Consider the following 12,313-nt stretch of genomic DNA (forward strand, 5'->3'; position numbering starts at 1 on the left):
TTTTTTTTTTTTTTTTTTTTTTAACTTTCTCTCCCGGTCTCCTATCTCTCATCGCTCCCGTCTCTGGTCCCCTTCCCATCTCTTCAAAGTCTATTTTTTAGTTTCCTATTCTCTATTTTTATTCTGCTCTTTAAATTATTTATACTTTGCATTTCCCATCTACAGGAAATTGCACAACATTTAATTTACCATGTCTGATTTATTTCACTCACCATTATGGAACAATGTGCATCTGCTTTCCCACCAGTGACTCCAATATATCGCTCCTTAGGGCAGATTCTGAGGGGGATTTGCCACAGGTCTTTTCATGCGTACTATTGGGTAACAATAGAGCATTTTCATGCCTACTGTTGGGAAGATTGAATGAGAGGAATCAGCATGGGCAGAGGGAGAACCATCACAACAATAGGTTTTCTCGTTCTTAACATCTGCTTGCTTTGTACCCTGCTACCCTTGGAGGATGCCCACATGGGAGATAGTTTTCTTTTGCTGCTGCAAAAGACTGAGAATGAGTCCTATATGCTCTCTCCCAGCCTATGCTGCAAGATCAGCCCTCCCAGAGCTGTGAATCAGGAGTACGTCATACAAGGCAGGAAAACGAGGCTGTTGCAATACTGCTGAGCTGTGCAGAAAGTCATGGTGGTGGCAACAGTTGCTGGCTCGGGTTTGGTTCAGCGCAAATGGAATCAGCACTGTGAACTGCATGAGAGTGCAGAGTTGAAATGCGTATCCTGTGTGAATTAGGCTACATAATTCCGTAGGGGCTGGAATTCCAGACTGCATCCTCCCCAAGCCGAATTCTCCAGTCCTCTTGCTTTAGCCACCTAAAATCCTGCCTCTCTGTCCTCTAAATATTTGTTCAATGTGGTAAAATAGAAATGACAAAAATGGGACTATTTTAGACCATTTTTATTATTTCAGTGGTATTATGTACATTCACAGTATTGGGCACCAGCACCACCATCAGGTTTTATAATGTGTCATCTCCCCAGGCAAAATATCTTTACCTGCTAGAGAGTAACTAACTTCTTGTTACTCTGGTCTGGTGCCACTTCTATTCTACCTTCTGTGATTTTGCCTATTCTAGCTGCCTTGTCTAGTGGTATTATATAAAATATTTCCCTCTATGTGTCTGATTTATTTCCCATAATGCAATATAATACAATACAATACAATTCTGTGCCACATGTTTTTTCTTTTCTTTCCTGCCAGGAATTGAACTCAGGCCCTTGAGCTTGCCCATGCGATGCTGCACTGCTGAGTTACATCCCTGGCCCTGACACACCTACTTTTAAGTTGATAGCCTTACATGCTGTATTCCTAGTGTTTTAGAGCCTCATTTTCAAACAGAATGATTGCCATCCTCTCCTTAAGAAGAACTACCTCCAAGGTGCTTTGGGAACAACTGTTCTAGCATCTGTGTCAGTTCAGTGTAGAAGCCATTCTGATGAGAATGACAACTCACAGTTGATAAATTTATCTAAGTGCAAAATAAAGTGATGAAAATGTGACTCTTGATGACAGTCTCCTTCTGATGTCCCAATAACTTTTGAGAAAGAAGGTATCTACTCTGAACTGCAAAAATCACTGCATTTTTTTTCTCATAGACAAGGCCAGAGTTTACAGGCCACATGTTACAACTCAGTAGACAACATTTTTTCCTTTGTAATTCAGTGCATGTCACCCAGTTGGCCTCATAAACTGTTTAACTGCAGCAATATAGCTTGCTTAGCATTGCGTGTCTTTCAGGTTGCACAGCTATAATTGACATGCAGGATCCAACTGTATGCAAAGCTTTTGAGTTTTTTATGAAAGAGCAAGACTGGGCAGATGCTTTTAGTGGTAAAAATCTAAAGTCTCAAATGGGGAACAAGCAAAAGTTGAGAGAAAATGTATTGAAAATATGAGAAGAAAATAAGACATGAAAAATAATTTTTTGTTGTGGGAAGGTATACTCCTTCCCACAGAAATGAAATTATACACAGTCCTTACCTGGATCTGCCAATAACTTTTTTCAGCCTTAGACAAATAATATAACTTCTTTGAGCATATTCCCCTTTATCCATCTATCACATGGATTCTTAAATCCATGGGCTGTCAGTATCCCAAGGGGTTCTGTAGTTTGGACACTGAAAGACAGTACAAAAAAGAGAAAAGATGGACATTTTTGTGGTCAAGAAAGGCAAGTACTATGTGTTGATCAGCGACCTATCGGGAGGATGACTTCCTGAGCTGTCAGAGATGAGGGCCTCTATCTAGAGAATCCTGCCTGCACCAAGCACCTCTGAATACAAAGTAAACTTGGCGAAAACTCACTTATTATTTGTACATATTTCACTGATGAGCCTTTGTTTTACTGGTCTTTGTTTCCACCTTGATATGCTTTTGGAATTTTCCTACATATGTCTAGTCAGTTTCTTCCTCCTTTGGTAAGTCTAAGTCTCAGATTGAACTTCTGGATCAAATCACCTAATCCTTACAACCATTCTGTGCAACAAATCACTGTCATCATTTTACACATAAGAAAAGCGAGATGAAGATGAAAATAGCTTGCTTGTCTCTTAATCACATAACTACTGATTGTTAGAACAGAGACCCAAACTCAACTCACTAATCCAGGTTCTTAGTTCCTTCCAGACAGTCATAGTGCCTGCTGCAAAACTATTTGGCACAGAAAATAACATGTAATACCATAGCATTTAATATGGAATTTCTATTATTTTATCTCCAGCAATACTTTATTTTGTATACATTGTGTCAGTGAAATTCGTCAATGCTGTAGTCAAACTACTTGCCCTTTGGACCATCCCGTGTTGAAAATCACTTCTCAATCCCCCATTTTGTTACTCATGATAAGCACAACTCTTGGAAAATGATAAATATTCAATAAATCAACTGATGAGTCTCCAATAAAAATTCTAGGTTGAAAATATTGTGCAATTTATGCTTATCTGTTTTTTTCTTTAGTTTTTTAATACAAGCATGTGCACAATCTCTATTTGTAAAATTACACTGGGGATAGAAAGATTGAAGGCTTCCCCTGTTATCTACCCTAACTTAATGACTAATTTATTAAAAATGTGAATATGAGGAAACACAGAAGAACTATTTTCCAGAAAAAGGTGTAAGAGTTTTGTCAAGGAAAGTGTCATTTAAATCTGGAATTACACTCAGTTTATTAAACCTGTAAAGGAAAAAGAAGACACAGGCTTTCTAGGGAAGAAATGGGGTTAAATATTAGTCATAATTTCAAAAAAGGCATGGTGGGTTCAAGCAACTGCAAGCAGATCATCAAGATTACAGTGAAACAAATTTGATTTTTTTCTTTTAGATGTGAACGCCTTTGTGTTTACAAATTCCACTCTTCATTTCAACATTCACGCACATGTATGCATATACAGCTTCAGGAAACTTCAGTCAAGTACAATGCAAGAGAAAAGAGAATAGTGATGTAAATTAGAAAACATGAAAATTATAGAAATTATAAAGCCATGGGTCAGAGAAGACACATAAAATATAAAACATATAATATAATGCTACATGCTTAAGGATGTAGGCCAAGTTGTATTCCAAATTGCTTAAAAATAAGAAAGTAAATGGACAGTAGAAGTAAACAGGATTAGTATAATAATCACAGGGGCCATAAAGCAAGAACAAACATACGACAACTGAGGACAGTAAAATTACATAAGCAAAATAAAATTACCGCCCTCCCTAATTAAACCAAAGGATCAGAGGGAGCACAGCTCTTCCTTCTCCTGAGACTGGAAAGTTTTCAGGATGACATTCTATTGGATCAGGTATAGGACCAGTCGATACCTTTTCATGGTCTCCCACCCAGACAGCGCCTACGTACTTTATCAATTCAATCAGCTGCTTGCTCCAATCCACACACAGGATCACACACATTCAGAAGACTCCAGGGCTGGGGATTTAGCTCAGTGGTTCCGCTGCCTGCCTTGCAAGCACAGGACCTGGGTTCGATCCCCAGTACCAAAAAAAAAAAAAAAAAAAAAAAAAAACCCACAAAACAAACAAACAAAAAAAACCAGAAAAGAACTCCACCGGGGAGCTAGGTTAGGTTCCAATGAGGAAATTCTTCAAAACCTTTCACCAGGAACAGGTTGGCAGTCGGGGATAAACATTTCTAATTAAGCTGCAAACTATGAATTGAGAAACCAAATAATAGCTTATTTACTTGAATCTATATATATATGCTACAATTTAAAATACACATATATACATCATAGCATGTTTAAATTTTCCATTAGAGGAACTCATGTGAAAATCGAATAGCTTTATTGATATGGGATCCATTTTGTGTTACTGTACAGCTACTATACATGTTTTTAAAATCTCAATTGAATGTTTGATTATCTCCAAATATTAAGGAGGATAGTAGCACAAATGCTAAAACTCTCAAGAATAGTAATTTTAAAAAAATATTTTTAAAAAGACCTAAATGAATAATGAAAGGGCTTAAATCTATCTGTTTTTCTGTAGATTCTTCCTCATACACTGTGCTTTTTTTTATTAGAGTGCTATATTTATTTCCTTACCCTTCCAATTATTTTAGCTGTAATTAATTTTCCTTGGAGTAGGAGAAATAATAATTAAACATACAAAATTGTCTTCACGGGAAAAAATGGATGTTGAAAGTGTCCTTTGTGTAATAGTGGTTCCCGACCAAGTGTGAGCGTCAGAATCGCCTCCATAGAAATGCCTTAGCCAGGGGTGGTGGCGCACGCCTGTAATCCCAGCATTCGGGAGGCTGAGGTAGGAGGATTGCTGTGAGTTCGAGACCAGCCTGGGCTACATACTGAGTTCCAGGTCAGTCTCAACTACATAGTAAGACCCTGTCTCAAAAAAACCGAAAAAAAGAAAAGAAAAGAAATGCCGTCACCAGCCTTTGGTGATGTCAGTGTTCTTCCTGGGTGTTGATTATTCTAGGAGATGTGCAGCTCTTCCTCGTTGCTTTTTCAACTCACAGTTCTTCACGATGTACTGCTTCCAGACCATTTTCATGCGCTTACCTGCTAGACTTTGCCTTTTACGCCTTTTATCTTGTTACAACTGAAGAAAATGCCACAGATAGAAATTATATTTGAGTCCTCAAATTTCTCTTCAGGGCACTGGCTCCAAGGATCTCAAACCGCCCCTACCTGACAGTCTCCGAGACGATGCGAGAGTGTCTCATGGCGAAACCCAAATGAGGCGTCTGCTTTCGGCTTTTGCTTCCCACATAAAACATATGAAAATGGAAAGGAAAAAGGGAAGGACAGGTGCTTGGCTGATAAAATTTATTTTTAATAGTAAAAGTGGAGTTTGAGGACCCACTCAATTTAAAGACTCTTCTAAATAAATTTAATGGGAAAATGTATATCTTCACCTTCTTGAAAAGCTCAGGGGCTTCATGCAAATTGCTAAGGTGGCACTGCCCCCATACACCCTCCAACTGAGCAAACCGGAAGAAACCACTGGTAGAACAGGCGAGCGCAGGTGCGCTCAGTTTTGGAATTTGTGTGACTTTGGTTTGGGGCTTGGAAAGCTGGACAAGTCTGAGAGAAGAAAGGTGAAACAGAAGATGCTCTTTGGCTGTTCCGGCTGCTTCCTGACTCAGCCTTGAACCCACAGTGCACAGTGTGTGTCCGCAACAACCGGAACTACACGGCAGACTCACAAATGAGGCCAGAGTGACCCCGAAGCCCTGTGTAGGGGCTGCCAGGGTGTATGAACCTAGCAGATGCCTGCAGAAGCTTTTCTCACTAACCCTGCTAGACACGCTTCTTCTCTGGGGACCAAAGACAGAGGTCTGGCCTGAGAACTACCTGGGAGGCTATGGGGAGTCGTTTTCTAGGGTCTGAATTCCCAGAATCTGTGAGGAGGGCTGACAACTCTCCGCACCCTAAGATTTCCAGCTGATCATGCCAGAAGCCTTCCGTCTCCATACACTTAGTTTATTCGAAAAGCAATAGTTCCATGTAAAAATGAGACAATTTGTCAGAATATTAGTGCATTATGAAAGCAAATACTGAGCAAAATATAATATAGTGGATTAGAGATTTCAACCTACGCAGAAATGTCAGCAGATTTCGGGGTTAAGAAATACAGCTGAAAATAAAAGGGGTATTTCTTACAAATAAGTTTATCACAAGAACATTATAATCTCAAATATTATATGTCTAGCTATTATGCTAATACATACATGATACCCAAAAATAAGGAAGAAGTAAACAAAACAATTTTTTAAATTTTCTGAAAAAATAAAAACAATTTCATAACAAATAATAAGAGAATAGCCATAGTTAACAAGTTGTGTATTGTTGCCTTGAAAGTGATTACTCAGAGTACAAGACATAAATCAAAAAGATTCTTAGGAAAAAGAAGCAGGTAATAACTCGAAATTTCTTTTGTGGTGTTTATAGCCAATGGAATAGTACATTTCCATAAAGAAAGATAAACTTGAGGCCCTTGTAGGTAAATGGATGCAACTTGAGAACGTAAGTAAAAGGAGTCAGCCATACAAGCTCAAATACCTCATCATGTCTATATAGATAGATGAAGACTAATAAAGAGCAAAATAGAAAAGACATAAACAGGCAGTAGGGGGAAGTTCAAACACATCCCTAAATTACATATTCTACTTTTTGAAAAGATCATTAAATATATATGGAAATTTGCTTCATTTATGCAAGGTCATAACGACCATAGGCAGTTTCACAGCCCACTTTCAGGAATTAGTAGGTTCACCAGGAAAATATTAGCAGTAATCTCATAGAAGGTTTGAACAACAACATTAACTAGGCAATTAGCATAGTTTAACTGATATATAACAAGTACTGTGGAATGATCATAAAAAAAGCACAGCTCAAAAAATTAATCGTTCACTGAGAGAGATAGCATGCTGGTCAACATACTTTTGGGCAGGTAGAAACACTACAAAGTATTTTGCCAGAATATACAGAAAGGAATTAAAATTCTGTTTAAATAAGAAAGTCCCAAATACTTGGAAATTAAATAGTACACACAATCTCATGAGTCAATGAACAATAAGTAGAAAATAATTTAAATAAATATAAAAATAAAAGAAATAAAATTTTGTTGCATAGTTCTGAGACATGTATAACTTTCTAATATTTATATTATCTGAGAAGAATAAAATAGACAAAGAATACAATCATTCTGTACTGAAATATATACCAGTAATATTAAAAATTATTTTAAACACTAGGAACAGAAAATAAAATAAAAGTTAAATTTTAAAAAGATTGAAATGAGCCAATGCATGTTTAAATAACAAAGAAAATTTAAAAAATCATAAGATTATTATTTGTAATGAAAAATTAAATGGACAAATCTCCCAAACACATCAATCCCAGAGAAAGCAGAAATGACCAGCATTAAAAACAAAAAGGAATAACATTACAATAGATGTTAGATATTAAAAGATAATAACCTAGTAATAAATCAAGCAACTTAGATTGAAAATCCAATTTCCCTTAAGAACAATTTAACCAGGAAGAAGGAATAGATTGCCTGTGTCTTTTTTCCCCTCTTGAATTACAACTAAAATCCCCATACAGGCCAGGGATTTAACTCTGTGGCCTGTGCCTGCCTTGCAATTGCAAGGTTACGAGTTTGATTTCTGGTACAAGTCACACACACACACAAAAAAAATCCCCATGCAGTATATATGAAAGAAACATAAGAAGACTCTGAAAGGTGGAGAGACAAAAGCAGACCTTTGAGGTACGATGGTTGCAAAAAGGATACAGAGGCATCATGAATTTCCTCTTTGCTCACACTAGATCTAAAGAAGCTATTAACCTGGATTCAAACAAGATAAGTAACAGTGAAAATGGGTTCAACTTAGCCAAAGGACCAGCAAGGGGAGGGGTACCTGCCAACACACAAACTTTCAAGCAACAAAGGATGTGGAAATAGCTGCATGTATGTGTGATCCGATCACATCAGCAAAGGCTAAATGAACAGTCTAGGTCACCATATTTGCTAGGGTTTTCCAAGCCTCCCAACCGTCTCAGTGGGGTGTTGTCAGACAAGGCTGAGCAAGAGTCAGGGACTTTAATTCCTACCAGGCAGCAAAGACTATTATTTTTCTTTCCTCCTGTGCAGTGGCAATAAGCTGGAAATCCTGGGCCAAAAACCATTGGTTACAGCTGAAGAAGCTATTGAGGGACTATAAAATCATGTCCAGCTGGAACCAAATTCAATATAACTTATTAAATTTCTACCCCAAAACATATTCTAGGAGAGAGATGTTTGCTACAAAAACTACCTAATAAAAGTGTTAGGGACTATTGATCTTCTAGAGGCATTAGCAATATGAAAAAACAAGGTATCAGGACACCCGCTAAAGGAAGACAATGACCTTTTAGCCACAGACTTCCAAGAAAAGGATATTTACAAAATGCCTGAAAAAGAATGTAAAACAATGATTACACATAAACTGAATAAAAGTCAACAGAACACAAATAACTCAATGAAATTGGTATACAGTTCATCATGACAATGCAAAATTTGGCAGAGATAGCTATCTTAAAGAATTAATTGAAATCTTGAAAATGAAAAACTCAATGAGTCAAATAAAAAAAAACTTTCCTTCCAAAATTAGACAATAAGGACATAAAACCCAGAATATACCAATAACAAGTAACAAGATTTAATCAATAATAGAGCCTCCCAACAAAGAAAAAGCCGGCTCAGAGGGCTTCAGTGCTGAATTTTACTGGCTCTTGAAATAAGAACTAAGGTCTATTTTTCTCAAACTGTTGTGGCATTTGAAATGAAGGGAATGCTTCCAAATTCATTATCCTATTATCAAAATGAGAGAAGAATACAACCAAAAATGAAAACTATAGACCAATGTTCTTCATGACCATGGCAGCAGAAATCCTAAAAAAATAAAGACTAGCAAGATATATCCAAGAAGAAATTAAAACTATTATTTAGCATGTATCCTAGATAGTAGACGTTTGTCTGAGGAAGAGCTGGTGAAAATATTTTCCCACATTGTGTGTTATCTCTTCACATTTTGGTCATTTCTCTTCCTGTGCAGAAGCTTTTTAATATGAAGAGATCCCACTTGTTGATTGTTTGCACTTAGTTCATGGCCAACTAAGGTTTTGTTCATAAAATCTTTTCTTACACCAATGTCTTCAAGAGTTCTACCCAACCTCTCTTCCAGCCGATTTAGTGTTTGTTTTAATATTTAGATCTTTAATCCACTTCGATTTTAGTTTAGCACATAGTGAGAGACATAGGCCTAGTTTTAATCTTGGGCAAGTTGAAATCCAGTTTTACAAGCACCATTCATTTAAGAGGCCATCTTTTCTCCAGTGAGAGTGTTTGGCTCCTCTGTTGAAAGTGAGGTGGCTGAGTGTGTCTGGAGTTGATTCTGCATCTTCTAATCCATTCCACTGGGCCTCAGGTCTGTTTTTTTGCCAGTACCATGATGTTTTATCACAGTAGCTTTGTAGCATAGTTTCAAGTTGGGAGTTGTGCTACCCCTCAACTTCTTTTTATTGCCTAGGAATTGCTTTTGCTATTCTAGGTCTCTTCTTGTTCCAAATGAATTTTTGTTTGTTTTCTAAAGGTCTGTGAAGTATGCTGTGGGATTTCAATTGGGATTGCATTAAATCTATATAGCAGCTCTGGAAATATGGCCATTTTCACTATGTTGATTCTCCTACCCAGGAGCAAGAGATATCTATCCATTTTCTGATATCTTCTTCAATCTCTTTTGCTAGAGTGCTATAGTTTACAGAATAGAGCTCTTTGATTTCTTTTGTTCGGTTACTTCCTAGGTATTTCAATTTTTGGGATGCTATTGTGAAAGGAATTGATTGCCCATTTCTCTCTCAGTGTTTATTTTTTGTATAGAGAAAAGCTATTGATTTTTGTTTGTTGTCTCTGTATCCAGATACTTTACTGAATTTGGTTATTCAGTCTAGAAGACTTTTGGTGGAGTTCTTGGGAATTTCTATATAGAGTATCATGTCATCTGTAAATAATGACAATTTGACTTCTACATTCCCTATCTTTATTCCTTTCTTTCTCTTTTCTAATTGCTGTGGCTAATGTTTCCAAAACCATATTGAACAGCAGTGCTGATAGTCAATTATCTAGAATACATAAAGAATTTAAACATATCAGACCTCCCAATTTTAAAGACCCAATCCAAAAATGGGCATCTGAAGTGAATAGATATTTCTCAGACAAAGAAGTAGAAATAGCAAATAAACATATGAAAAAATGTTCAATATCACTGGTTTTTCAAAAGACGCAGATGAAAACAACCCTGAGATTGCACCTCACCCTAGAAAGAATGGCTGCTATCATCCAATCAACCAAAAACAAATGCTGGCTGTGCTGTGGGGAAAAAGCAACCCTGCTCCACTGTTGCTGGCAGTGCAGACTGGTGCAACCACTGTGGAAATCAGTATGGAGATACCTCAAAGAAGTAGAATTGGAAGTCCCATTTCACCCAGCTATTCCTGCTGTGTATCTTCCCCAAATAATTAAAAGAATCATACCGCAGGGATATATGTGCACCCATGTTCATAGCATCACAATTCATGATAGCTAAAAGGTGGAAGCAACTCAATTGCCCATCAATTGGAGACTGGATAAAGAAAATGTGGGTTAAAAAAACAGAGTACTACTTAGTCATAAAGAATGAGAAACTAGAGATATGTATAGCTAAATGGATGCACATTGAGGTAATATTCAAATGAAATAAATAGGACACAGAGGTGTAAATACTGAATAGTTTCTCTTGTGTGAGAAAGTGCAAGTGTAAATAAGGACTAAAAACTATAATGCATAATGTGAAATAGGAAGAAAAGATACAAAGGGGAATCGGAAGTAGGAGGGGTAGAGGAAAAGAAAGAAGGGAATGGAATTAACGTGAGAAAAAAATTGGAAACAAAATCTTTGAGATAGGGAAGGGTAGAGGGGTTGAAGGGAGGACAGGGGACTGGGGAAAAAATAGGAACCGAGATGGATTATGTGAAGGTGCAAATTTCCACTGATGAGTGTCATTACACTGTATACCTTAAATGTACCAATAAAATAAATTAAAAATAAATAAATAAAACTGCTACTCAGTATGAACAAGTAAGATTTATCTCAGGCTTACAAGGATGGTTTAACCTATACAAATCAATAAATGCAATATAACCCATTAACAGAATGAATGATACAAATCATATGAAAAGTCACAGATGCAAATTTTTTATAAAACCAAATATTCCTTCATGACAAAATTCCTGAACAAATTAGGTACATAAGGATTGTACCTTAATATAATAAATTCTATATATGACAAACCCTATATCATGCCAAATGGAGAAAGCCGAACAACATTTCCTTAACCTTTATTACCTTTCCCCTACCATTCCCACTTTCACTACACTTTTAGCCCTTTTCTTCCTATTTCACATTGTCAATTATATTATTAGGATCTTATGTACCATTATAGTTTATTCACACCAGAGAAATTATTCGGTGTTTACACATGTGTGACTTATTTATTTCACTTAGGAGCATATTCTCAATATGTATCCATTTTCCTGTGAATGAATCTAATTTCACATTCTTTATGGATGAGTAATATTCCATTTTCTAGAAAAATCACATCTTCTTTATCCACTTTCCAAATGATGGGCAAATGGGCTGTTTCCAAGTTTTAGTTAAAAAAAGTAGGGGAAAATGAAAAACTGGAAATGAAGTGTTTGTAAATGGGGTGGGGAGGAGGGGGGTGAAGGGAGGGCAGGGACAAGAGGAAGAAATGAGAACAAGGACCTGTCATGTAAAGGTACAAGATCCCAGTGATGAATGTAACTGTACTGTATACCTAAAATGTACCAATAAACTCAATGAGGATAAAAAAGAATTTATTTAAGTGATGGTGCTAAGCAATGAGAAACATGTGAGGAGGAGATAAATATATTTAGCCTGATTTAAACGCCCTAAATACGTACTGTGTTATTTTTGCATTTTCTGTGTACCAATTAATACACTTAAAATGCAGAAAAATTAAGTGATGAAGACCTTATTGTGATTAATTTGATTGGAAAACTATAGGAGGTATTTCAATCATCACTTGTTTAATGAGCATAGGACAAAAGTCTTCATTTTTCTTCTTGATCTATCATAAACCTTTAATTTTGACTGTTTCATTGCAAACTGAAATAAAATACTTCAAAAATCGGGGCGGGGAGCATATCCTTAAAAGACCTGGAGTAAGACATGGATGCCTTCTCTTAGCGTTCTCATTTAATAATAGTGCTGA

This window comes from Fukomys damarensis, unplaced genomic scaffold (assembly GCF_012274545.1).
Source record: "Fukomys damarensis isolate Sample0158 unplaced genomic scaffold, DMR_v1.0_HiC HiC_scaffold_18, whole genome shotgun sequence".
Lineage (NCBI taxonomy): Eukaryota > Metazoa > Chordata > Mammalia > Rodentia > Bathyergidae > Fukomys > Fukomys damarensis.